Source organism: Propithecus coquereli, unplaced genomic scaffold (assembly GCF_000956105.1).
Source record: "Propithecus coquereli isolate 6110/MARCELLA unplaced genomic scaffold, Pcoq_1.0 Scaffold48, whole genome shotgun sequence".
Lineage (NCBI taxonomy): Eukaryota > Metazoa > Chordata > Mammalia > Primates > Indriidae > Propithecus > Propithecus coquereli.
In genome coordinates, this window is record NW_012150618.1 from 8,658,916 (window position 1) to 8,670,629 (window position 11,714).

Here is an 11,714-nt window from a genome sequence, read left to right on the forward strand (position 1 = left end):
CTTGTGCCACTCCATCAGAGCTCTTCAGTGACCAGGCACATTGTCAAAGAGCAGTAATCTTTTGAAAGAAATTTTTTTTTTTTTTTTGGAGCAGTAGATTTCAACAGTGGGCTTAAAATATTCGCTAAACCATGCTATAAACAGATGTGCTGTCATCCAGGCTTTGTTGCTCCTTTTATAGAACACAGGCAGAGTAGATTTAGTGTAATTTTTAAAGGCCTTAGGATTTTGGAGATGGTAGATGAGCATTGGCTTCAATCTAGTCGCCAGCTGCATTAGTCCCTAATGAGAGAGTTAGCCTGCCCTTTGAAGTTTTGAAGCCAGGTCTTGACTTCCCCTCAATAGCTATGAAAGTCTTAGATGACATCTTCTCCCGATACAGTACAAAGCTGTTTCATTTACTTTGAAAATCTGTTGTTTCGTATGGCCATCTTTATCAATGATCTTACCTAGATCTTCTGGGTAACTTGCTGTAGCTTGCACATCAGCCCTTGCTGCTTCACTGTTCACTTTTATGGTATGGAGACAGCTTCTTTCCTTAAACTTTATGAACCAACCTATACTAGCTTCCAACTTTTCTTCTGCAGCTTCCTCACCTCTCTCAGCCTTCACAGAATCAAAGAGACTTAGGGCCTTGCTCCAAATTCATCTTTGGTTAAGGCAAATGTGGCTGGTTTGATCTTCTATCTAGACCACCAAAACTTTCTCCATGTTAGCAATAAGCTGTTTTACTTTCTTATCATTTATGTGTTTACTGGAGTGGCACTTTTAATTTCCTTCAAGAACTTTTTCTTGGCATTCACAACTTGGCTAAATGTTTGGCACAAGAGGCCTAGCTGTTGACTTAACTCGGCTTTCAACATGCCTTCCTCACTTATCTTAATCATTTCTAGCTTTTGATTTAAAGTAAGAGGCATGTGACTCTTTCTTTCACTTGAGCACTTAGAGGCCATTGTAGGGTTATTAACTGGCCTAATTTCAATATTCTTGTGTCTCAGGGAGTAGGGAGGCCTGAGGAGAGAGAGAGATGGGGAACAGCCAGTTGATGGAGCGGTCAGAACACACACGTTTATTAAGTTTGCTGTGTTACATATGCATGGTTTGTGCCGTCCCAGAACAATTACATTAGTAACATAAAAGATCACTGTTCACAGATCACTATAAAAGACACAATAATAATGAAAAAGTTTGAAATATTTCAAGAATTACTTAAATGTGATACAAAGACATGAAGTGAGCACGTGCTGTTGGAACAATGGCGCAGATAGACTTGCTTGACTCAGGGTTGCCACAAACCTTCAATTTGTAAAAAATGCCGTATTTGTGACATGCAATAAAGTGCAATAAAACAAGGTAGGCTTAGGCCAGGTGCAGTGGCTCATGCCTATAATCCTAGCACTTTGGGTGTGTGTGGAAGGAGGATCGCTTGAGATCAGGAGTTCAAGACCAGCCTGGGCAACATGGTGAGACCCCCATCTCCACAAAAAATAGGAAAATTAGCCAGGTGTAGTGGTGTGCACCTGTAATCCCAGCTACTTGGGAGGCTGAGGTAGGAGGATCTCTTGAGCCCAGGAGTTTGAGGTTGCAGTCAGCTATGATGATGCAACTGCCCTCCAGCCTGGGCAATAGAGTGAGACATTGTCTCAAAAACAAACAAATAAAAGAAAACAAAACAAACAAAAACATACATGTGTATTCACAGCGTTATGGAACCAGAGAGTGGAGGGACAAAAGACAAACTGGTGTGGACAAGAGGAATTTTACTAGAGAAAAGCAGGTTAGACCAACAAGTTTTGGCATCTTGTTTCTACTCAGAAATAGCATATAAATGTAACAGACATCCTCAGCAATCTGTCTCCTTACGCAGAGGGTTCTAAAGGAGGTGCATGGATGGGATGAGGTGGGAACTATCAGAGTTTCCCGGGAAACAGGGCTGTTCTTTGCAAACCCTCAGACGCCGCAGCAGCCACGTGCTGTCTCCCTGCCCCCAAGCGCCTCCCCGTCCTTTGAGGACTGTGGTCTGGCTGCAGTCTGCCCTTCCTCCTCTAAGTCTGAGAAGAGTGGACAACGATGTCACCAGGGAATTTCTCAGAGTAGTGGGGTTACGGGTGAGCCTTACTTTTTATATACTTTTCCCCTACATTTTATTAATTTTTTAAAATAAAAAGATATATTTTTATAATCAGAAAAACACTTTAAAAAATTCACCCCAGGTACAACACACACACACATTAAAACACAAAATATTTAAGCAGGAGCAACTTTTCAGAGAAATTTCAATCTTATGATCTTACGTCTTAGAAGAACCAGAGTTGTTGCTGAGAATGATGACCATGCCATGCCCTCACTGTCCAGGAAATATTGATCACACCAAGTGACAAGGACACAGAGTGGCATAACGGTGAAGTTCAGACTTTGAAGTCACAGAGATATGGTTTAAACTCTACATCACATCCTTGCTAGCTGTATGGATTTGGAAAGTTACTCAGCCTCTTTGGTTCTGACATCCTTTGATGGAAATAGAAACCAACATGGACCTTATAGAGTTGTGAGATTATGAGAGAGAGAACATCGTGTGTTTTGTGGAGATCCTGTCACATAGCAGGGGCTTACTATGTACTAGATACTGTGGAAACCACCATTGTTTTCCTATAGTTCTTTGATCCAGGATACTTTGTACTGACCATTGAAAAGAGGGAGAGAGGAAGATTTATTTCACAAATATGTAATAAGAAAAGCAGGAGATCTAACTGGATCTTGTGGGTCCCCAAAAAACAGAAACACAGGGAGCTAATGTCATGTGGCTCACGGTGGCAGAGCCTGGATTAGGAAGCACAGTGTTCTTTACACCATGGCATTGTGGCAAGGTGACACTTTGTTTTTATTTAGTATATTCAGAGAAGTAATATTCTCTTAATTCTTTGATTTGTTTTAGCTGTTAAAGTCCAGAATAGTCAATTAAAATTAGTAAAATTATACCATTATGGACAATATTTTATTAGAAGATGTCCTTTTAAAGATGTTTTTAAAAAAAGTTTCCTCATTGCTTAGTTTGACTTTAATTGCATTTCATAATTAAAAGAGAGAACATTATCCACCTGAGAATATAAGTTAATGAGGTATGCCTAATTTAACCATTTTGCATAGATCAAATTTACCTATGTTTTATATACATAATACAGTATAGATGATAGGTTCATTATTAACATCATTCTTATTAAACACATGGCATTAGAATAATACAGAATGTGTATTTTATTTTGTAAATAAACGCTCAACCAGTTCAAAGAAAATAATAAGTTAAACTGGGTGTTCATCCTTACGTAAATAACAGCAAACTGCACGAACATTCCCAGCCCCGCCGTGGTTCTGAAAGTCCAGTTTAATAAACTAGCCATTAGCCTTAATCTCTCTTCTCACAGACGTTCATTGCTGAAGCAATGGGAAGAATGATCTCCGAGGTCTCTTACTTTGTTCTGATTTTGGCAGTCAACTAAGTTCAAATATTAAAAACATCAAATATAAAAAACTGTTGTAGTAATATTTTTTATGAATATCACTTAGGGAAGGCTTTCTAGGGATGTCATTAACCTAGCAACAATAAAAGGAAAATAAAAATCAAATTTGACTCTTCTAAAATTTAAATTTCTTCCTTAAAACGTACATATAAAAACATAAAATATGAACTGGAGGTACATTTGCAGTATGTATAACCAACAAATAATCGATTTCCCTATGCAGAGAGAGTGTGCAAATTAATGTAATAAAACTAAATCCACATAGAACAATTGGCAATGAACAATAACAGAGAATTCAGAAGACTTGAAAGACAAATGGATCCAAAAGAACTAAAAAGAGCTTCACTAATAATAATAGAAATGCCAGTTAGAAAGGAGATGTACTTCACCTGACATATTGCAAAGGTGAAAATATAAATAATACCAAGTGCTGCAGTGCCCAAGGCATTGGGAGAAGCTCTGTCACGTGCCATTGGTAGGACTCTGACGTGATATAACCTTTCTGGGGAGCAGATGGACCATATATTTGAAATTATAAAATTTGTAAGTTCTTCAGCAATGTCACCTATATAAATTTGTGCCAAAAAATAATAACCACACAACTGCCAAAGGCTATATTCACAAATATGTTTTGATATTGACAAATAGCCTTTGTTATTGACAAGAAATGTCAATAATAACAGAAAGGGAAGAGATTAATTAAATTATGGCATATACAAAAAACTGAATACTACATTGCATAAAAATAGATGATACAGTTTTATAGTGTTGATATGCAAGAATATATAATAGATATTTCTAAATGAGAAGAATCAGGACATAGAAATACATGAGGCATTATTACCTGATGTAAAACCTTACACAAATTAATACATAAAGATGTACTATAGAAAGGGAGCACGCCTATCAAAACTCTATTAGAAAACTCTCTGCAAGACATTCTGAAAATCTCCCATGCAAAAACAGATGTCATTTGACACAACTTTAAGTACTTGAGGCCAGAAGAACTATGCATCCTAAGTAATGAGAAATATTAGTTTTGAATTCCTGAAAACACATTGAGGTTTATGAAGTATGGAAAGCAGATTTATCAACTAAATTAGACCTTGCACAGTGGAAAGCTGGCAACATTCTAGTTTTGGCAGTGAGTTTTGTCTAAGGTCCAGATATCATACTTTATTATACACTGTATGTTCTTGACCTGGATGACTGGATGAGAGACAGACATCTCTAGCACATCTGTCTCTCATTACCCGGAGGAGCTAGTCCTGGGAAAGACTGATTATATTCCTTCATGCTTACTTTCAAACCAAATTGATCAATAATTTAGAATTTTATAATGTTTCCATTAGCAGTTTTAATTTTTTTATTTTCTTAAGCTCCAAATGCACACTTTTAAAAAAATTGCTTGCTACCAGAGGATGTGGACGTTGGGCTGGTAAGTGTCCTGCAAATTATGCCTGACAGCAGACAGACTGAGCTGCTGCTGACAAAGACAGATTCAAGTTTGGTTACTTCACAGTTGTGGCTGCTCCTAAGAAAAGAAACATCTCTTTTATAATAGATTACAAAAGATTTTTTTGTTTTCCTGATAGGTTCCAAAATAATAGATAAGAACGCACCTTTCAATTCTATAAAGTAGCTGGGTGCAGTGTGGCTCATGCCTGTAATCCTAGCATTTTAGAAGGATGAGGCAGGAGGATTGCTTGAGGCCAGGAGTAAGAGATCAGACTGGGCAACATGGCAAGACCTCCTCTCTACAAAACTTTTAAAAATTAGCTGAGTGTGGTGGCTCATACCTATATTCACAGCTACTTGAGAGGCTAAGGTGGGAGGATCACTTGAGCTCAGGAATTCGGGCTGCAGTGAGCTAGGATGGTGCCACTGCACTCCACCCTGGGTGACAACGTGAGACCGTATCTCAAAAAAAATCACAGTAAGGCATTTCCCTAGAACTTTACAAAACTCAAATATCACTACCAATTTTAATTAGTCAAATACTTCAAAAGTGTTATTTACATTTAATAGGTAGGAAAATGGAAACTATTTTAAAAATTACTTTGGCATGACCATATTATAACCGGATGAGGAATTGATCTCAAAAATTCCAGTCAAGAAATTTCCAGAAACCCTATTACCATTGAGGTGATATGGGGAATACAATTTCTTTGGCATATGTCCTCTTTACTGGGTTTTCATTTTCCTACAAAATTTCCCTAGCATATTTTAGTAGCTGCTGGGTTCATTTGAAAGCTCATAAAATAATAATATTGATTAAAAGGATTAAAATCACTCTTCCTTTGGCTCTCATTCCTGCGTGAATGAATTGCCTATATGAATGTAATCCAAATTTAGAAATGGTGGAAGCCAGAAAAAACAAGAACCACTGGGAAAGAAAGTCAACGGAAAAGCCAAGCTTGAGTGAGAATTATCCTTGTGATTTTGCTACAAAAAATTTTGCTGGAACATTTGGATAACTGTGAAAAAAAAAGTACATAGTTTTTCCTTTTGTGTCCCACTAGAGAATGATTGGTGTCAATGTCAAACTACATAGGGTTTTCTTTTTAACTGTAGCTGTAGACACTGCCAGACAGGGATTTTTAAATTATTTTGTACCTGAACACCTTTGTCTGGTGGAGTTTCTCAGAATGATATTTTTAAATGCATAAAATAGAATGAATAGCATACTAGTTTCCTATTGCTGCTGTACCAAATTGCTACAAACTTAGTGAGTTAGACAATGCAATTTTATTTATCACAATTAGTTCTGGAGGTCAGAAATCTGATAGAGGTCTCACTGGGCTAAAATTAAGGTGTTGACAAGGCTCCATTCCTTTTTGGAAGATCTAAAGAAATGCGTTTCTTGGCTTTTTCCAGCTTCTAGAGGCCACCCACATTCCTTGGCTCAGGGTCCCCCTTTTCCATCTTCAAAGCCTGCAAAGGCAGAGTCCTTTGCGCAGCCCCCTCTCTGACCACAGCTGGGAAAGGTTCTTTGCTTTTAAGAACACGTGTTATTAGACTGAGCCCTGAACAGTGCAGGCTAATCCCCACCCCCCAGCTTTCTTAACTTTAATCACATTTGCAAAGCCCCTTTTGTCCTGGGTAAGATACATTCGCAGGTGCTGGGAATTAGGGTGTGGGCTTCTTTGGGGGCCATTATTCTACCTACTAGAATTATGAATTAAATAATTATGTGGAAATCAGTAATAAAAATATATTTAAAAAATTGTGATATAATAACATACGTTTGTGTTTAACACATTAAATAACAAAATCTAGAATGGGTCTAACAACGTCCATACATTTGAAATAGTGGTGAGCATAAATGATTTTTCAATATATCAGTAACAACTGTGACATCTGTAATGAGGTATGAAAATATCTGTAATTAATTTTGGTTGGCGATAGAGTCACAGAAATTGCGACTATTACTGTGGTTTGTTGTTAATATTTGTAATTGTAAGAAGTGCTAAATTTTAGCTAGAGATCAAAAAAGTCAAGATGTATTTCTTTTCCCCATCCAAGATCACAGAACCTTTTCCAGATTAAGAACCTCTGCTCTGAGTGTCAGGGATCAAATTGGGTAGTGGGTGTGGGCCAGGAGGGTGGTTTCTAGAGGTGGAGAAGCCAGGGACCCATCAGGGGAGGGGCTGCAGGAAAATGCAGAACACCTGATAATCATTTGGTACCATCCTACACCTCCTGTAAGCTCTCTCACAGACCAAGCCAGTAAAAGGAAACTATCTGGGTATCCTCAGCGTCTTTCTCCACTCTTGAAGACTGACCTGTTCCTCTCTCTGGAACGTATTTTCACTTGGGGTAGCTTCCTTCTTTACTTTCATTTTGTATAATTTCTTTTCTGTAATAAACTGTGTGGGATGGCTTTTATGATCACTCTGTCATCGGCTCAACTCGGTACCAGTACTCACTTTGACCCTGAGAACCAAGGCCCAGGGAACATCAAGATAGACCTAACATAAGGAGACATCAAGAAATGAAACTCCGATGTTGCCCTGGCAGCGGCAAAAAGGGTACAGACCCTTTGCAAGAGTCATGCAAGTTATCCTGCACAGCAAGCCCAAACAAAGATGGCAGATGAATGAGTTTCCGTAATGCTGGGAAAATCCAACTATCTTCAAGCTCTGCTTTCTCCACAAAGCTTTCCTGGACATTTCTAAGGACATAGTGATAGCTTAAATTCTTGTTCTTTTCCCTCTCAATTTGTCATCTTATTGTACATTCCTTTGGGATGCTAGGTATTTCATCTGTATGTTTCTTACTGCCCCATTGAGACTGGAAGTTCTGTCAGCAGAAGTGATAAACACTTTTGTTCTTTTGTGGAGTTTTGAGGGCATTTTTGGGTAATAATGACAATGTTTATGAAGTGATTGGCTAATTAACCAATTCATGATCCCCACTGGACTTACGTATTTTAACAACAATGGCAAATTTAAAAAATGTGCTTGGTTAGCTCAAAGTCTTTTTGAAGTAGTCTTCAGAACATGGTATGTAAAAAGATCCTTGGTCTGAGAGTCAGAAGTGTTTTTGCTTTTTCTCTTCCACTAACCAGCTGTGTGATCCTCAGCCAGTAATTGCCTTTCTCCTGGGTCTCGAGTCCATCCTTTGTAAAATGGAAGGATTGGCTGAGATCATCTCTAAGGTCCCTTCCATCTTTAAGTTTGTGAATCAAAGAGTTTAGGTCACCTTCATCAACATTACTAAAGCTTTTAACACTTCATTAGGACTGAATTCAAGTTTCCAGGATTATTCAGTTTCCCCAAGTAGTCTGATAATTTCAGTGCCTAAACTGAGAAGGTAAATTGTGATTTTATCAAATATACCCCTAGTAAGATACATTCCCTCTTGTCAAGACTCCTTTGGAGTGATATGCTATCTCTGATCCTAGCCAAATCCTTTCACACCCAGATGAAAGACGGATTAGGTGATGAGGTCCTTAGAAACTTTTTAATACAAGCATGCTGTGCTCCTCCAGGTGAGGTGGCTCACACCTGTAATCCTGGCACTTTGGGAGGCTGAGGTGGGATGATTGCTTAAGGCCAGGAGTTCAAGACCAGCCTGGGCAACTTAGTGAGACCCCCCCCCATCTCTACAAAAAATAAGAAAAATTAACTGGATGTGGTGGTGTGCACCTGTAGTCCCAGCTACTCAGGAGGTTGAGGAAGGAGGATCATTTGAGCCCACAAGTAGCCCAGGCAACAGAGGGACACCCTGTCTCAAAAGAAAAAAAATGCTGTGGAGTTTTCAGCAAATTTCTTACAAAAACTATTAATCTATCATTTTGATAACTTACCCTAAGCACCCACTGAACAGAGGGCCATAGCAACAATAACCACCAGTGATTCTCTAAGGATTGTAGTGACATTTCCTGAAAGTTCTTGACATTGAGTTGCACCCTTAATTTTGTCTTTTAAAACTCTAGGTAGAACATTCCACCCCTTAACCTGCCTCCAATTTCCCTCCTTCACCTCACTCTCCTCCTAGCCCTGTTCAGTCCTGTCTGCTCCCTAGCACTTTCCTCCCTACAGTGAACCATCCCTTACTTTGATATGTAGGTGTCTGAGAGATGTAAGGCACAGGGCAGGTGTGTGAAGATCAGTAAGAGGACAGGAGCTGATACGAAGTTGGGATCTGCAGGTTCAGCTTCAGATATACACATTCAACTTCAGTTCTACAAGTTCAGCTTCAGACAGAATAAATATACATGAAGAAATTTAGACTCAAATGTATCTCTTCCATCTTTTGTTTTGCCTTTCTTGATGTTTGCTAAAAAATACATTTTATTCATCCATCTACTTTTTAAATTTATTTTTGAGATAGGGTCTCTCTCTGTTGCCCAGGCTGGAGGACAGTGGCATGATCATACTCACAGTAACCTGCAACTCCTGGGCTCAAGCGATCCTCCTGCCTCAGTCTCCTGAGTAGCCGGGACTACTAGGCATGCACCACAATGCCTGGCTAATATTTTAATTTTTGTTGAGATAGGGACTTGCTGTGTTGCTCAGGTTGGTCTTGAACTGCTCTCCTCAAGCTATCCTCCTGCCTCGGCCTCCCAAAGTGCTGGGATTACAGGCGTGAGCTCTCGTGCCCAGCTGAGCATACAATCTTCTAACGCATACACAGAAATCTCAAATTTTTAGAAATGCAAATCATATACAATTCTACGAACACCTGAGGATATTTATTTTCAAGACCCATACATAACTGGAGTCCTTTTCTTGGTGTAATCGTGAAGCCTGTAAATTTCCTTGGCCATGCTAACCATGGCAAGTTTTCTTGCCTTCTAGCTCCAGTTCAGCAGTGATTTGGTGAGATATCTGTGGCAATCATTGTAAACAGAACTTTATCTTACTTTTTCTTCCTTCCCTCACATTGACAAAACACTGTTATCAGTTTTACTTGGGATGGTCAAAAGACCTTGAGAACATTGTACTTCAATCTAAATGTTATAAGAATTTGGCAACTTTCCCTACTGCAATAAATGACTACTCCTTCCTTCCAGGCGTTCAGGCTAAAAACCTGGGAGTCAACCTTTACTCCTCCTGTGCTCATACCTCATACCCAGTTTACAGAAATCCTGTGGCTCTAAGTCATCATGATACCTCACCTTAATTAGTGCAATACTCTTTTCACTGGTCTCCTGGCTTCTACCCTTATCCTCTCTATGGTCTAATTTCAACATAGGAGTCGATATGATCCATTTAAAAGTTAAGTCACATCAGCCTACTCTTCTGCCCAAAACCTTTCTGTAGATCCCCATCTTAGAGTAGAAGTTAAGTCCCTTATAAAAAGTCTGTATGTTCCCATGCCTTCTGGCTCCCCCACCAGGCTTCCTCCCACTCATACCCTCTGACCCTATTTCTGCCCACTTCCCTGTTAGGAATGCTCTTTCCCCACATATCTGCATGGCTAGTTACTCCCTCTTTCCTTCTTCGCTCAAATGTTACCTCAGGGAGGCCTATCCTGACTAGCCTAAATATGCACTTGTCTATACTCTGGTTTCTCTTCAGATCGTATGAATCTTTCGCCTTTTAAATATGTGTCTACACACATCTAAGCATCTCCTATTGTGCGCTCCAGTTTTCTCCACAGCATTTATCATTATTTAATACAGAAGCTCCCAAAGTTGCCAGAACTTTCTAGCAAGTTCCCAAGTAATGCTGATGTCGGTGGTCCAGGGACCACACCTTTGAGAACCACTGCTTCAGAGAAATCTTTTCTCTTAGGTTCTCAATCTTCCTGTTTGGGGTAGGGCTAAACCACATAAACTTCAGGGACCACCTAAAAAAACTCAGAATGCTAGGCCCTAGCCCTAGAGTTTCCGATTGACTAGGACTGAGGTAGGGCCTGAGAACCACGGGTTGAGTACAATATATGACATACTTTTATTAAGTTTGTCTGTTTCCTTTCCATTAGAATGTAAACACTATGACGCAGGGATCTTCTTGTTTTCTGCTGTTTCCTCTTGCAAAAAACAATACCAGGCACATAGTGGTTGTTCAATAAATACATGTTGAATGAATAAATGAAAATTGTCTTATCCTAGTGTTACATCAGAAAATGTCTCCTAATTTTATCATTAGATTTTATATTAAAAATGCAAATACAAAGTTAAAAAACATTATTATAGTTCAGTCCCCTCATGCAAGAAAGCATTTTTAAACATTGGGCCACAGAAACAACTGAGATTTCCTGATATTTGGGAAATAAATTATTGTTAACAATTTACACTATTATTATAGCATTAATATTAACAACAATGAACATTTATGGAATGCTACCATGTGCTAAGCACTCCATGTACTGTATCTCATTTAATATCACAACAATCTCTGAGGTGGCTAGTGGTGTCACGCTTTACAGAGTAAGGGCTGTTACACCACGTAGCCCACTCACCAGTGGACTCCATGGCTTCGATGTCCCCTTCCCTCCATGTGCTCTCCCAATTGGGAGCCAACAGGTAGGGTGTGAAATAAAAGGTGATGAGTTTGCTTTTTCGTATCCAGACATGTTAAGGTTTGAATTAAAATCTGCTGATCTATAAATTTACCTCTTAAAACACTAAAGCTCATCCTAGCCATTTTTCTATTATAAGAACATTCTAGAGAACTATATCAGAGTACTAGATTTCCAGATGCAAATGGTGAACCCTATACATGTTCATATATCTTGTAAAAG